Source organism: Rhinopithecus roxellana, chromosome 10, assembly GCF_007565055.1.
Source record: "Rhinopithecus roxellana isolate Shanxi Qingling chromosome 10, ASM756505v1, whole genome shotgun sequence".
NCBI lineage: Eukaryota > Metazoa > Chordata > Mammalia > Primates > Cercopithecidae > Rhinopithecus > Rhinopithecus roxellana.
In genome coordinates this window covers 81,568,777-81,583,852 of record NC_044558.1, presented here as the reverse complement: position 1 = coordinate 81,583,852, position 15,076 = coordinate 81,568,777, and the positions used below count along the sequence as shown (strand labels likewise).

The 15,076-nt window shown below is 41.5% G+C and overlaps 1 protein-coding gene across 2 annotated transcripts in view; it reads right to left on the bottom strand.

The window, feature by feature from the left end:
- The window catches only part of CCDC92 (coiled-coil domain containing 92), a 35,718-nt gene that overhangs the window by 20,007 nt on the left and 635 nt on the right, over positions 1-15,076 (bottom strand). The gene's annotated exons all lie outside the window — the stretch shown is intronic.

Below are 15,076 nucleotides of genomic sequence, written 5' to 3'. Positions count from 1 at the left end.
TTAAGGGCTCACTTTCATTTAGATACTTTTACAAATAAGCACCCAATGTATCCAACATTTTTGGAACTTAGCAATTTTGGTTTTAGAGTGCCCAGATTTTCCATTTGAAGTCTGAAATTCTTAGGTTAGATGTTTCAGCTTTTTCTGGTTGATCCAGCTCTGGTGAAGCCTACTGGCCAGTCAGGAGCCTGGAGAGTTTGACTTCCCAGTTTTCAGAATGGACAGGATGGTCACCTGAGGTCATACATGGCGGCCACTGTCCTTGCTGGTTGTGGGGGAGTGTGAGGCAGCTTCCATCTTCGCAAACAGCTGCTACGTGCACGCCCTGTGATGCCTTTCCGTGGGCTCTGCCTGGCTTCTCAAGGGTGTGATCATTGCACTGTAAAGGGTGGTAACAGCAATCATGTTTGAGGATAACTCTGTCCTAACACATTCCCTGGGTCTAAAGCATCTGGGCAAGAAAATACTTAAGGGTCCACTTTCATTTAGATACTTTTACAAATAAGCACCCAATGTATACTCAAAGACATCTTTTAATAAGAAGCTGAAAATCATTAATCAAAATAGTAATTATGACTATTATTTACCAAATGTCTATGTATCAGGCTTATAGATGATCACTTAAATCTTTTTTTTTTTTTTTTTTTTTTTGAGATGGGGAAGTCTTGCTTTGTCGCCCAGGCTGGAGTGCAATGGTGTGATCTTGGCTCACTGCAACCTCCACCTCCCAGGTTAAAGTGATTCTTGTGCCTCAGCCCCCTGAGTAGCTGGGATTACAGGCATGCGCCACCACACCTGGCTAATTTTTGTATTTTTAGTACAGATGGGGTTTTGCCATGTTGGCCAGGCTGGTCTCAAATTCCTGACCTTAAGTGATCTGCCCACCTCGGCCTCCCCAAGTGTTGGGATTACAGATGTGAACCACCACTCTCGGCTGATTACTTAATTCTTAAAACAATCATGCAAGATACATGACTATACTCATTTTTATTTTATTTTATTTTGAGACAGAGTTTCACTCTTGTTGCCCATGCTGGAGTGCAATGGCACGATCTCAGCTCACCACAACCTCTGTCTCTTGGGTTCAAGCGCTTCTCCTGCTTCAGCCTCCCGAGTAGCTGGGATTACAGGCACACATCACCATGCCCGGCTTTGTATTTTTAGCAGAGACGGGGTTTCTCCATGTTGGTCAGGCTGGTTTCGAACTCCCAACCTCAGGTGATCTGCCTGCCTTGGCCTCCCAAAGTGCTGGGATTACAGGCATGAGCCACCGCGCCCAGCCGATTAAACCCATTTTTTAAAGAATGGAGGCTCAGATGAGTGAAGACACTTAACTAAACTTGCAAATCCTAACTGCATGAGCCAAATGCAGATTCTCTCCAAAGGCTGCCACCTCCTCTGCCTCTTGCCTTCCTAAAGTGCTCTCCAATTCCAAACTCAGGCTGTTTGGAACCACAGGCTCTCATGGCAGCTCTGGGAAAGGACAAGCTGCCTCCTCACGTAAGTCGTCTGTTCTCCTGTTTCCTGTGCATTCTGGAACGTTCAACCCAAGTGTGGCCGCTTGAGTGCAGTGGTAATGCTGCTGACCTCCCTGGCGTCACTGACTGTGACAGGTCCCGCTGAGGCTTTCCAGGCCTTGTCTCATTACATCCTCACACCGCTCTAGGATAGAGGAACTGAGGCATAGAGCGCTTAATCTGCCTTATTGAGATCATACATAAACTTGGTATTTTTTTGGTGCTTTGTGGTTTCCTCTGCCCTTTTCAAGGAGAGGGAAATTGTGCCTATGACAGGCCTACATTTTTCCTGATCCTTTGGTCAGAACTCATGTTAGCTGAATTTAAAAGCATTCAATGACAAGATTTTCTGGAGAGGTACTGTTCTCTCCCTCAGATGCACCCTGGTTGAAAGTGGATCACACAGATGAGCTATACGGGATCTGTGCGCTATAGCGGAATAGCAGGGTAGGGATTAACCAGGCTCTGGATCCAGACCGCCAGGGTTTGCATTCTAGTTCTGCCCTTCGTTCCCTTCGTTAACGATGCAACCTTGGGCAAGTCACGCATAACTCCCATGCCTTATTTCGTCATCTGCAAAATGGAAAAACAGTACCTACACCTCCTTAGGATGTGGGGAAGACTGAATTTATCTAAAGAGATGCTGTCCAATGGAACTTTCTGTGATGATGTAAATATTCTATTCTCTGCTGTCCAACAAAGTAGCCACACCAACTGTCTGGCTGCCAGACTCTTTTTTTTTTTAGATGGAGTCTCACTTTGTTGACCAGGCTGGAGCACAGTGGTGCGATTGCAACCTCTACCTCTTGGGTTCAAACGATTCTCCTGCCTCGGTCTCCTGAGTAGCTGGGACTACACGTGCGCACTACCACGCCCTGCTCAGTTTTGTATTTTTAGTAGAGACGGGGATTCACCATGTTGGCCAGGCTGGTTTCAAACTCCTGACCTCAACTGATCCGCCTGCCTCAGCCTCTCAAAGTGCTGGAATTACAGGCGTGAGCCACTGCGCCCGGCCTTAGGTGCCAGGCTTACAGATGATCACTTAATTCTTGAAACAATCACACAAAGTAGATATGGTTATGCCATTTTTAAAGAACTGAGGCTCAGAGGAGTGGCCACATGTAGCTATCAAACACTTGAAATGTGTGGCTAATGTGTCTGAGAAATTTTTCATTTTACTTTTTGTTTGAATTAAAATGAACTGTCCCTATGAGGCTAGTGTCTACCAAGTTGGGCAGCACAATCTAAAGCATTTAGAATCATGGCTAGAGCTATGTGTTTACTATCATTGCTTCAATATGGAGAGTCATCCAAACAGGGTTCATTTGCTCCCAGATAAAATGTCATGTAACTGCTGTGGCCAGTGCTCACTTTGTACTGCCGGAATAATTTAACAATTTTCTTCAACTGCCATCATCATTATGCCATTTTACATCTTCAGAGCATTTACCACTCTCTAAAATTAGGTCGCTTATTTATCTTTCTTACCTTACTAGCTTTGTAAACTCCAGGAGAACAAGGACTTTTCTGTCTTGTTCCCTGCTATTTCCCCGCCACCTACAATAATGGTGCCTCTGGAAACCTGGGCCGGCCCTTTAAGAAAGGCTTCTTTCTAGGAGTTGCACATTAGTGGTGATCTCACTCAGCATCCTCCCTGACCCCATCATTAGGCGCTATGCTGTATCTCGTATTAATGAGCAGGAGAGGGCTTAGAACAATTTCTCTGATTGCCATAGTGGGAAAGCTCACAAATAAAGAGAGTAAAAAATTATCAAGCCACCTACAAATTAAAATTTCATTTCTGTGGAAAGGAAAATGTGGGCTTGTTCAGGACTTCCTAGAGTTTGTGGCATACAGTATTTTCTCTGGTGCAGCTTACTGACACGTGGAAATTTCTCTTACGAGCCAAGTATGTGAACCGTCAATGTTGAGCCTGTGACACGGCACTGAAGCTGAGATGTGGCCGCGGTGCATGTAAGCTCATGATTCAGATCATGCTTTATGAGCTCCTCAGTGGCACTCAGCAGCTCAGAAACTCAGGAAACACCTGTCATGAGCTTGGATGATACTTTTCTTGGTCTGTGACACAGTGAGGAAAACGAGGACAATGCAGTGAGTTTTCCATAAAGCTAACGTTATTAGACTCAAAGGACAATTCTTCATTTTCATTTTAGAACTGCCAAATTTAAAAGCGCACTGTCCCATGAATTCCAAAGCCTAGGAGCCACTCTAATCACTAGGAGGTTAATGGGGGTCGCCAGGAGCTTAACATCATCGATTTTGTTTTTTAATTTGCTTTTTGAAGTTTACAAGGCCTGTACAATAGGCTAGGCAATTGATTCTTTTAGATATGCATCTGGAGGTGAAAGATCACGCCAGCATATGTTTCTAAAGTGCTGTGTACTCAGTCCTATGCTTACAATTTACTTGGGGATATGAGACTCAGCCACTAAAGTACAAAGAAAACAATGTATAATTAAATCCTCACGAGGCATACACCAAGTACAGGAGCCAGGGGAGGGCTGTCCATTAAGGGTGAAGGGCTGCCCATCATAGCACTGGCAACTCTCTCTTATCTACCTGTCTCTCCTGCCCCAGGCTGCATAAATCCCTGGAAGACAGGGGCCGGCCTCAATTATTTATTGTAGCATTCCTGGTACCTATCTGTTGCCAGACACATGGAGGTACCTAATAATGAGTGAATAAGGACTGGAGTGACAAAGGTTTTACTCTGAAGAGGTTGGAATTAAACTGAGCCTCCAAGGATGGGCAGAGTTGGGTCAGGAGAAAGCATTTCTGGTGAAGCAAATATGAATGAAGCTTTAGAAGGAACATGAGACCATTAAACTATCTGATATGGAAAGAACATTCTGGGGAATGGTGGAAAATAAGGTTAGATAGAAAAGCTAGTGTCAGATTTAAGTTGTATATTCAAAGCTGCTCAGAAAAGTCAAGATGGAAAAGATAAGAAATGGGGAAAAGCCGAGTTTTTACTCAATAGAGGCAAAATCCCCACTTAAGGGAGTTTAGTCCGGCAGGGATGATGCAGGATGAAGCACACAGAAACTGCAGTAGCAACACAGCCTTTAGCTCCAGGGAAGAAGAATGAACACGGAATCACCTTTTACCAAGGGCTCAGTGCCAGGCACCATGCTACGTACTTGATCAACACTCTAAGGAGCAGATATTCTTACTCTCACTTCACACGTTAGCAAACAAGCTTGGAGGGTTAAATAACTTCCTTAAAGTCACACCTAGTAAAAGGTAGAGCTGGGGTCATCCCAAACCAGTCTGACTCCAAAGCCTATGCTCTTAACTAGATAATATACTGTCCCTAAATGAAGACAAAATGCTGCAACCCTCTTAAAAGTGCATATGCTGCACAGCCTGAACACCGTTTGGCCAATATTCCATTTGTTAAACAATCTCTTATGCCCTTTTCTTTCCCCATATTTTAAGCTGTAAGCTTCTCAGGTCTACTCTTTTGTGCCAGATGCTAATATAATTCCAGTGCTTACTCTTGATGCTGCGGCTTGTGAAAAAATAATTCAGAGGAAGAGAAAATGCTTCTTCTCTCCTAAAGCTGCAGAAAAACAGACACCATTCTGGGTTAAAAAGCTAGTTCTCTTAAAGAGTTACAAGCTTACTCTGCTATTTTGTGTGGAAATGTGTAAAAATGTACAATTCTGTTTTGTTTGTACTACCGAACAAGTATTTTAAGACACCTGGGCTTTAGAGATTGTTGCTGAATCCTTTAAAATATAGCTCTGAACTTCTAAATGTTTGCTTTTTAAATTGGTTGCCTTATTTGCTAATTTGTTAGTAATACAATTTCATGTGGTAGCTCTTTTTTGAAGACATAAACACTTTTAAGGTGTTCTGGTTAGCTGGATAAGGGGCTTGGGGTTTCTCTCGATACGGAAGACTACAACAAATGCAGATATTGACAAATTCTTTATTCAAATGTAGTTTGAGTTTTGCCTGCTTAAGTCAACTGATGCCGCGATTCAGAAGGCTGAACAGGACGGGGAGTAGAGAGAGGAAAGTGGTGACTCTGTGCTGAGACATAACATAACCTGGCAGTGGCAAGAGTAATCTTCACGTGGGTCCTGGAGAGGAGATGGCCTGCTTCTGCAATCTGACTCTAGCCTGCTAAGAACACCATCTACATAGGTTTTCTTTTTCCCCCTCAGAGAATCTACAGTCGTTGTTTTATGGCTTATGCAAGATATATCTTTTTCTTTTTAATCCAAAGAACAGATGGAATTAGCGTGTAAGTTTTCTGATATGAGGCAAACTCTAAGCAGTTGGAATTAATGGAAGAACACAGGGTTCTCATCCTCCTGATGAGTCTTGAGTTTGATCAAGTTGGAGCAGTGGTTCTCAGCTGGGACAACTGTGCCCCCAGGGGGCATTTGGCGATGTCTGGAGACCCTTTGGGTTGTCATGAGTGTGTGGGTGGGTGCTACCAGCATCCAGTGGGTAGGGGCCAGGGATGCTGCTAAATGGACCATAATGCACAGGACAGCCCCACAGCAAGGATAATCTGACCCCAAAGGTCAAAAGAGTTTTGGTTGAGAAACCCCCAGGGTTAGGGTCAACCTAATTTGAGGTAGGCCTTTTCTCCCCTTTGGACTTGAGTTTTATCCTGGTCTCTCTGGGTTTCTGGGATGGCTAGTAAACGCAGCGTATGGCACTCTTGGGAGGGCAAGCTCTCCCCACATGCAGCATCCTTCCTGTACCAGAGAACTGCTAACCCTGGAGGAAAAGGCAACCAGCAGGTGAGGGAGCAATAGGAGCCTACTTGAGTGAGTTTCTTCCTTGTATCTTACATGCTTGGCGAAGCAGGAGTGCAGAAAGGGACTACTTTACCTGTTTAGCTAAAACGGCTGGAACACTGGATCAGCATTTCCTTGCCTTCTTTTGCTTGGAAGAAAAAGGATTGCAAATAAACTCCAAACTGCCTAAGAATGTAATAATTTTCTTCCCATTTCTTAATAATGTGAGATTTTGCTTTTCTTGTATGAACGTTAACGTGACCTGAGAACTGAAGAGGGTGAGTGCGAGATAATTCTGAAATGCAATAGGGACTCCAGTGTTATGGTTATAAAGCTGCATATTTCTACAGAAATTAAGTGGAAACACTGAAGCTGACCTAGGTGTACGGTTTCCACAGGAGTACTCTATCTAAGACAAGCAGGAAATCTCTAGGAAACTTTGATGTTTAAAGGCTTTAATATTTCTTCAATGCAAAGAGTTTTGTTTTTAAGGACTTCACTAAATATGTAAACCTTAGGAGAATTTTAAAGACTCCCAATAAATTTATGAAATCATGTCAAAACTCCTAATATTTTATATATACTAGCACTTTAAGAAAGCTTTCCAGGCTGGGAGAAATGAAAGTACAGGCTCCGTGGTCAACAGGAAACCCTGTGTACAAGAGTCATAATTTGAACTTTGTAATTTGCACAAATATACTGGAGAAGTTGAAGTAATTAGTGTTGCGCTGGTAAATCTTAAAATGGTTTTCTACTTTGAAAAGGTCTCTTTCAAAATAAAAACAATTGCTCAGGTTGTAAAAGCAGTTTAAAAACAAAGTTTAAACATAACAGGTACAAACTGAAAAGTTATTTATCTTTTTTTATAAAGTGTCTGTATTAACAATAAGGCTATTCCAATATAACACAGAAGACTACATAAAAGAAATTATTCAAGTTCTTAGTACTTTTAAAGAAAATCCTTTCATATCTATTTTTGTGAATTTGGGGGTATAAGAGAAGGTTATGTCTTCTATATGGGGGTGATAGAAAGTATTATAGTTCATTCTTTCTATAAAGGAAGCATCTTTAAGCAGCTTTGAGCCAGACACTGTGGAGGACACTTGGAACACATCAACAAACAAAAGAGATAAAAACTCTCCCTCTGTGGAGCTAATATTTGGGAGTAGGGGTGGGGCACAGACAACCCTGTACATATGAATTCATACAAAAAGTAGAGTTTTTTCACAAAGGCTAAATTAAATGGAACTTCCTAAATTCTTGACACTTGCCTTACAGAATAGCTCAATGACTACCTAACACCATGATTTCAGAGTAGGTGAATCTAAACATGAGAATACAAATTAAAGGGAGCTGTAGCTTAAGAACCTATTATTTTTATAAATTGCTTTTTAAAAATCCCAGACAGTATTAAATGTTATGACAACCAAGAGTCACTCTACTTCTATTAGCTGAATGTTTTAGGATGCCACATTTCTGACAATTTTAAATAACAACTGCATTATTTTTTAATGTAAATTTTGTTTTCTAAAGTTCCTAATTCCCTTTGGACCAACAGAATAGTGAAGCAATCAGTTAATAATATTTACCTAAAAACGAATAAAGAAATTAAAATTCAAATGGAAAAAACATCCCTTGTCACCTGATAATCCCCACGGATGAGCTGCTGGGTCTTTTTTTGAATACCTGTTATTAAAGCTCAAATTATGATGGTAAAATCAATCAATGTATTAGGACACCTGATATGTTTGGTAACATTTAAAAACTACAATTTTAAATTGCTAAATACATTGCCAGTTAAATACACTGTTTGGAATGACAAGTGTGCATGTACGTGTGCATCGAGATACAGTGAGGTGAATCCATAAACACTTGTGTAGAATTGAAGAGACAAGACTAACCACTCACAGAAAAGTAAATTGGTCTTTGGGATGCAATCTCTTCTCAATAAAGAGGAACCTTGATTCATCTTGACCTCTGTATATTCTGTCCGGAAGTCAAAGCTTATTGCTCTCACTGGAGTATGAAGTCCTGCTTTTCTTTCTCACTTTTTCGTGACTCTGTTGACTACGGACAATTGTGAAAACAGTGAGGGCTGCATGCTCTCGGAGGAGCTTACATTTCTCACGGCCCTCATGTAACCCATGTTGGGCTGTTTTGGAAATATACTTCCTTTGGTGAATAACACGGTCAAGGTTATCTATGGTCAGTCATCTTTCTCAGAGTGAACAGTCCCTTATGGTGGCTCTTTCCCACACTGTCCCTGTCCCAGATCAGGCCTCACATCGTAGAAGGGACTCTGAAGACTGTCAGGGTTTCAGAGAGCCCCTTGGTAGCTCCAAAGTGCCTTCATCTTGTTCCTGTGTCCCATGGCCTGGTACACACCAACAAGAAGGGATGCCAGGGAAAATTGTATGTGGGTAGCATGTTCCAAATTTACCAGTGTAGCTCATCACCACTGTGTGAGTTGTCTGACCTGTCCATTCATGTTGTGGGAAGTAGCCACAAAGACAAAGAGAGCAACTTATCTATGGATGGGGGTGTGGGGCGGGAGGTGGGCATTTATAAGCACATTCAGATTGGTTTTATTCAAATGAGAAAAATAGGTTTTCGTGTGAATGCTTTAGTAATTTCACTGGGTGTAGAAGATGCATGCAAAGGCTAACACAATGACTGTCAAAAAGACTTCTGAAATATTTTATTTACAGATTTGGTACATTAAGTGTGTCTATTTGGAATAGGAGTCCATAATTTCCAGATTAGATTGTAAATAAAGCTGTAAAGCCCTATACATTCATCAATGCCTTCACTGTCTTGTCCACAATCAGAAGAGGTGGTAAAATGTCCAAATGGAACTGTGAAAAATAATCTAGCCAGGAACTTTCAGAAACTGGACTGAAGTGGCTAGATTCCCTACCTAGAAATGTAAACATGAGAGTTGTGACAAACAAAAATCTGGGATCTTCACTTAAAAAACTGAGTAGGCTTTGGAGGCTTCTGGTTACATCCCCAATGGTAGGACATTCCACGGGAGAGGAAGCTATGTTCTTTTGAGAAATAGCTAAGTCTTGCACACCGATGGAAAGCACTGATGAGGGTGTCTGTCAGTACATCTCGTTCCCAGGTTCACTCTGCGGTTCAGCAGTCCAAACATCACTTCAACCTTCCTTCAAGGAACTCCACAGTTCTGCTGGCTACTAATGTGCTGAGGATTCCCAGTTTCTTCAGTAGGAACATGCTGGCCCCAACGACTTGACACCTTCTAATTAAACTCAGTTTTCTCTAAACACAGGAATGGCTAATTTGCTGCTTTCCACTTAAATTTCAGACTCAAGATGGTCACTGCACACGCAGGTCCCGCTGGCATCCTGAAACTACTAGGAAAGGCACTCTGCTCTAACCACAGCCTGCTAATGAGTAACGTTCAGTGCAGTGTTCTAGAATTAGCCAATGGTCATCCAAAGCTCTGAGTTCCATCCTGCAACAAGGGATGAGACACAAGAACACCTCCAAATAGACAGCTCTCAACCTGTCTCCAAGGTCTCACTTCTGGCTCTGTTTCTACTTGGATATTTATTTTCTCTCTCCCCTAAAAACCTGCCTTTGCCCTCAAACAATATGGTTTGGCTTTGTTCATCTCTGAACTGGGTCCTGATACCACAGCCTTATTGTACAAATAAACTTGTTAAAAACTGACTTGACCGCTTTATTGATGGAAAACAATTCCTCACTTGAAATCTATCACATTGCAGAGGCTGAGGAGGATTACATATCCTTCCTCCCCCGAGAGCAGTAGGGCATGTCAATGAACAAGTACCTTAATGCCATAAAGCTGCTGCTCTATTCCACTAGAACTTTCTGGTCTTGTCACAGGGACTTAATCAAAAGATAAAGATGACTCGGTATCAGATACTGACTGACCTTCCCTGAAAACGACAGGCCAAACCTAGTAACTTCTGCTACATTCTTATCTATGGGAACACAAAACTGAGCAAAAAACCCCAACTTTTCTCCATCTTTCTTATCAATGTGCAAGCCTTGGCTATTTTAAAAAAGCGTATCTGCCCTCCCACGCTACTAGCCACTGAGGCAGAAACACTAGCAGTGCCTTTCATCCGGGTTGATGTGTGTGACAGCTGAAGAGAAAGGAGTTACAAAAAGCCTTCTTCAATGTCTAGGGTATGGCATGAGCCTAACCTCTTATGTTCATTTATCATTAGAAAAATATGGCGATCCTTAGATAATTATGCTATGTATGATAGAGATGGAACTTTCTCTTGGGAACCCAGTGTTTTTACATGTCCTCTACATTATATCAAAGGTGGCCTTTTCAGAGTATGATGCCACGGATTTCTAGGTAAAATGTGCAACTTTAAGAAAGACAGTATTATAGTAATATTGGGAACGACAATTTACATGTAGCATTAATGCTTAAACAATGTTACCTAAGAAAATGGGCTTTAACGACTTCTCATAAACTCTCTTACTTGCATAGTAAATGAGAAGGGCACAGGATGCATTTAGAAATAGATTGGGGAGGAAATCTGAAGAGCAAAGGATAATGGATTTTACGCAGACCTAAATTTAGTATCTGAAGTGTTGCCAAAGAGGCAACAAAAAGAAAATTTGCAGAAGCAGAGTATTATGTGCCTCATACTCCTTTATTAAAAGTTTTCTTCTGTCGTTTTTCCCCCTTATTATAAGCAGCTTTCTCAGGCTTGCTCTATTTGATGCTAACCAATATAAGTTCACTGCTCAGTCTGGAGAATTCAGCTAGAATACAGAATTTCAGAAACAAGGAGAAAACTTACTCCTTCACAGAAGAGTAGACACTTCTTGCTTCGTAGTAAAGTTCTTTCTGATAAAGCAGTAAGCTGGGAACAATCGTGAAAGTATTGATCTCAGTCTGCTCTCCATTGTGGAAATTTGCATGTAAACTGTTTTCTGATAAACAAAGAAGTCTTTTAAGATGTTTGTGTGATCCCCTCAAAAGTCATGGCTAAAAGCTTTAAAATGCAACCTTTAACCTTGAAAATGCTGCTTTCTAACTGGTTGCCTTATTTGCTAATTTGTTGTCCTGGTAATAATATTTAAGTAGTATCTGTGATTTTTTTTTCCTGGAAAAATAAGTATTTTTAAGGTTTCATTTTTATTTCTTGGTTGGCCAGAAAAACTTGATAATCGTCTCTTTTCCCTTCATGCATACAGCATAAATAAATGGTATATTCCTTGTTCAAAGTTTGAGGAGTCTTAGTCACTTATCACACCCAAAGTCAGCTAACGGGTAAGAGACACAAAAGCATGAGACAAACTCATCTGCTAGAGAACAAGAGAAACTACTTTAAAAGACGTTTAAAAAGTTAAGTCCAAGCAGACATTAATTCAGAATTGTTTTTTCCTCTTCTTCCTAAACTGGAGAGGTTGGACCTTGGTTTAACTCAATTGGCCTCATTACCGTCTTGCTGCACTTCAATCCTTGTGTATTGGGCACTCGTGTTCACAGGCAACTCTGCTCTGCTTCTTAGCCACAGACTGGAGTTCCAACCTCATTGACCCACTTAATACATGTATTAGATTGACACTCAGTAGCTGAATCTTTGTTATAATAGATAAATTATTATTCCCATTTTTGATAAAACCATCATTCTCAAGATTGGTTTCATACAAACAGGGCACATGTTTTTCTTCTTCAAACAAAGCTCCAATTCCCCTAAGCTTTTCAGCTTGCTGTAATTCTAATTCTTGGCTTTGTTTTACCTTCAGCTGCCAGCATATTTTAAAAACCATGCAGACATACTGAAAAAACATCCAATGCAACTTAATGTAGGTGGATATGACTGGACTTTTTGCTGTGAAACTTGAGTCATATTTGAGTAATGAAATAAACAAACTAAAACGCGGAGCAAGCACAAGAATCATCTCTTATTCAGTCTTTCTTTCTTTCTTCTTTTTTTCTTTTTTGAGACGGAGTCTAGCTCTGTTGCCAGGCTGGAGTGCAGTGGCATGACCTCAGCTCACTGCAACCTCTGCCTCCTGGGTTCAAGTGATTCTCCTGCCTCAGCCTCCCAAGTAGCTGGGAATACTGCACCACCATGACCAGCTAATTTTTGTATTTTTAGTAGAGATGGGGTTTCACCATGTTGGTCAGGATGGTCTCAATCGAGACCTTGTGATCTGCCCGCCTCGTCCTAGCAAAGTGCCGGGATTACAGGAGTGAGCCACTGCACCCAGGCTTATTCAGTATCTTTTAAAAAATGTTTTCAGCCAAGTAAAAGAACGATTCACTTTCACAACTTGCTGGCTCTCCAAAGAATGACTGGCACCATCCCATTTTTTAAAAAGAGCTTTAAAAAAAGACTTTTGTGCTTGCCTTCCTAGAAAAGGGTAATTTTCCTCTTGATTCAATGTTTATTGTAGAAAATAAAAGTCAAAGAAAGAAATACAAATCATGTATAATTAAAAACAGTCTTTCAAAACACATTGAATTTGAGAGTGCTTTATTCCCTGTAATGTGTCATATAAACGCAAAGCAGGACTAAGAATCATCTTTGATAGCAGGTGGGTCTTTAATCTACTAAAAATCTTCCCAGGGTTCATGTAGGTGTCTGGGGATGTTGCTACATCCACAATTGTAGAAGCCAGCATAAGAAAACAAAAAACAAAAGCCACAGTGCTAAAAGTGAAGTACAGAAATCCTCGAATATAGCTGCCATCAGAATACCTAGGAGTTCCTCTCAGAAAGACCCTCCTATACCTGTGATACCTCCTAACAGACATTCACGCCAAGCGGGGAACCAGCTGATGCCAAAAGCCCCTACGGAAGGAGCAGCCCCTTCTTTCCACCGCTAGTTCTCACCATAAACAACTTTCGCCTTTACATGAAAGTGAAATCTGTTTTCTGTACTAATTACTCAAAATACATGAAATCCCTTGCTGCATGACAGACCTCCAGATATCTGAAGACAATCAGGACACAGCCACTTTCCTGCCCAAATTCCTCTGCAGGCTGAAACATCAAGGCTGAAGATATGGAAACTGGTGTCATTAAGTTAGCACCTACCTAGCCGGGATGAAACTTCAATCTGACTCAAACGCTTGCTGCAACATTGCTGTGTGAAGATACAAAGTCACCTAGTCACTGCCCTTGAAGGATATGGAATTCAGTAAATTCAGTAGATACAATTAATCTTAGTTACCAAATGTGTGCCCACTATGTATTAGAAACTATTTATGGCTGACCTTGTTCCAGATAGAAGGAAAAAAGTTCCATGACTTTTCTTGCCAGAAATACGAGAAAATGCTTTTTAAACATAAGTATTTTTTAAAAGCATCAACACTTTATTAACGTTAGTATCACTGCAAAGGCATCCTACCAATTAGGGAATTATATTGAGCTCAATGTATCCAAAGATAATTGGGTAAGTTGAGATCAATTTATCCAATTTGGCAATTTATCCAACATGACAGATGAAAGAGTTATATACCCAAGATGAATGATTCGTTTTTTAAAGAGTTAATAAAAATATCTAATTTCCAAAACAACCTATTTGTCAGACTGATGTATTTAAAATGTGTTACAGTAAAAATCTCACACAAATAATTGACCTGTACCTTAGATCTTAAATGTGCCTAAACTAAATTTACTGAGTAATTACAATATGCAGAGGAGTAACAAAACTATTTCAAGATTTTTCAGTTGTAAGTATAGGTACGCATACCCGTATATATAATCACGAGTTTTAAAGCCTTCTTCCAAGCATATTTCACGTAAGATGAACAGTTACCCAAAAGAATTACATACATTTCAAAACATCTTTGGAGGTAAAAGGCACTTCAAACGTTAGCATCTTTTTCCTTACAATGCAACGGCGAGAAAATGCATGGGAATTCTTGTGCCAAAAAAAAAAAAAAAAGAAAAGAAAAAAAATCATTTTATCAATAGCAATGCTCTTTAATTTCAAACGTAAAAGTTTTAAAATGGCAATCCTAGTTTTAATACTCTTACAGGTTTCTGGAAATGCGTAATATGTTAAAAGTATTACAGCCTGGTAGCTTGTATTTTGTTATAAAACCAACTACTGCAACCTAAACTACAGAGTACGGTTATATTTTCTCTGTGGCTGCCTAATTTTCATTAGTGGACTAGATCGTACTGCTAAATATCAAAGCTTGAAATGAAACAATACAGGTCAGCATGAAAACCTAAGTTAGAGAAACTCACTCGCGGTAGCAGACGGCAGCCCAGGAGCCAAACCTGGAGCTCTGCTGCGTTTGTGCATTCTGCTCCGTTTCACGAATCACAGGCAAATCGTCAGAGTAAACTAAAGCCGCAACAAAGCTTCAGGAAGGGGCTGGCGGGTAGTGTACTTACGGAAAGGCTACCAAGACAGGAGGCGATACAACTTGTCAGGGAGGGTCTCTAAGGTCCCCCGGGTGGTAACATGCATTTAAAAAGGAGATGTGGATTCAAGTCGCCTCCTCCCCACAGCATCCTAGACAAAGCCGGGGTAGGCCCCGGGGCGCTCCTGGTGCACCTGCAATGCGGATCCCTCGCCCTGCGATCCCACCCCGGGGCTGGCAGGAGCGCCCCGGGACCGGCCTCTCCTCCTCCTTGCCACTGGCGTGGGCGCGCGCCGCGGCCGGTCCGCACCCTGGACCGGAGCCCGGGCCGGGGCGCCCCCTCCCCAGAAAGGGCCGGCGGACTCTGCGGGGACGGGCGCGGCCCGCGCCTCAGGGACCCTCTTCCCCCCCATTCCGCCGTCCCCCGAGTTGCCTTCGCCC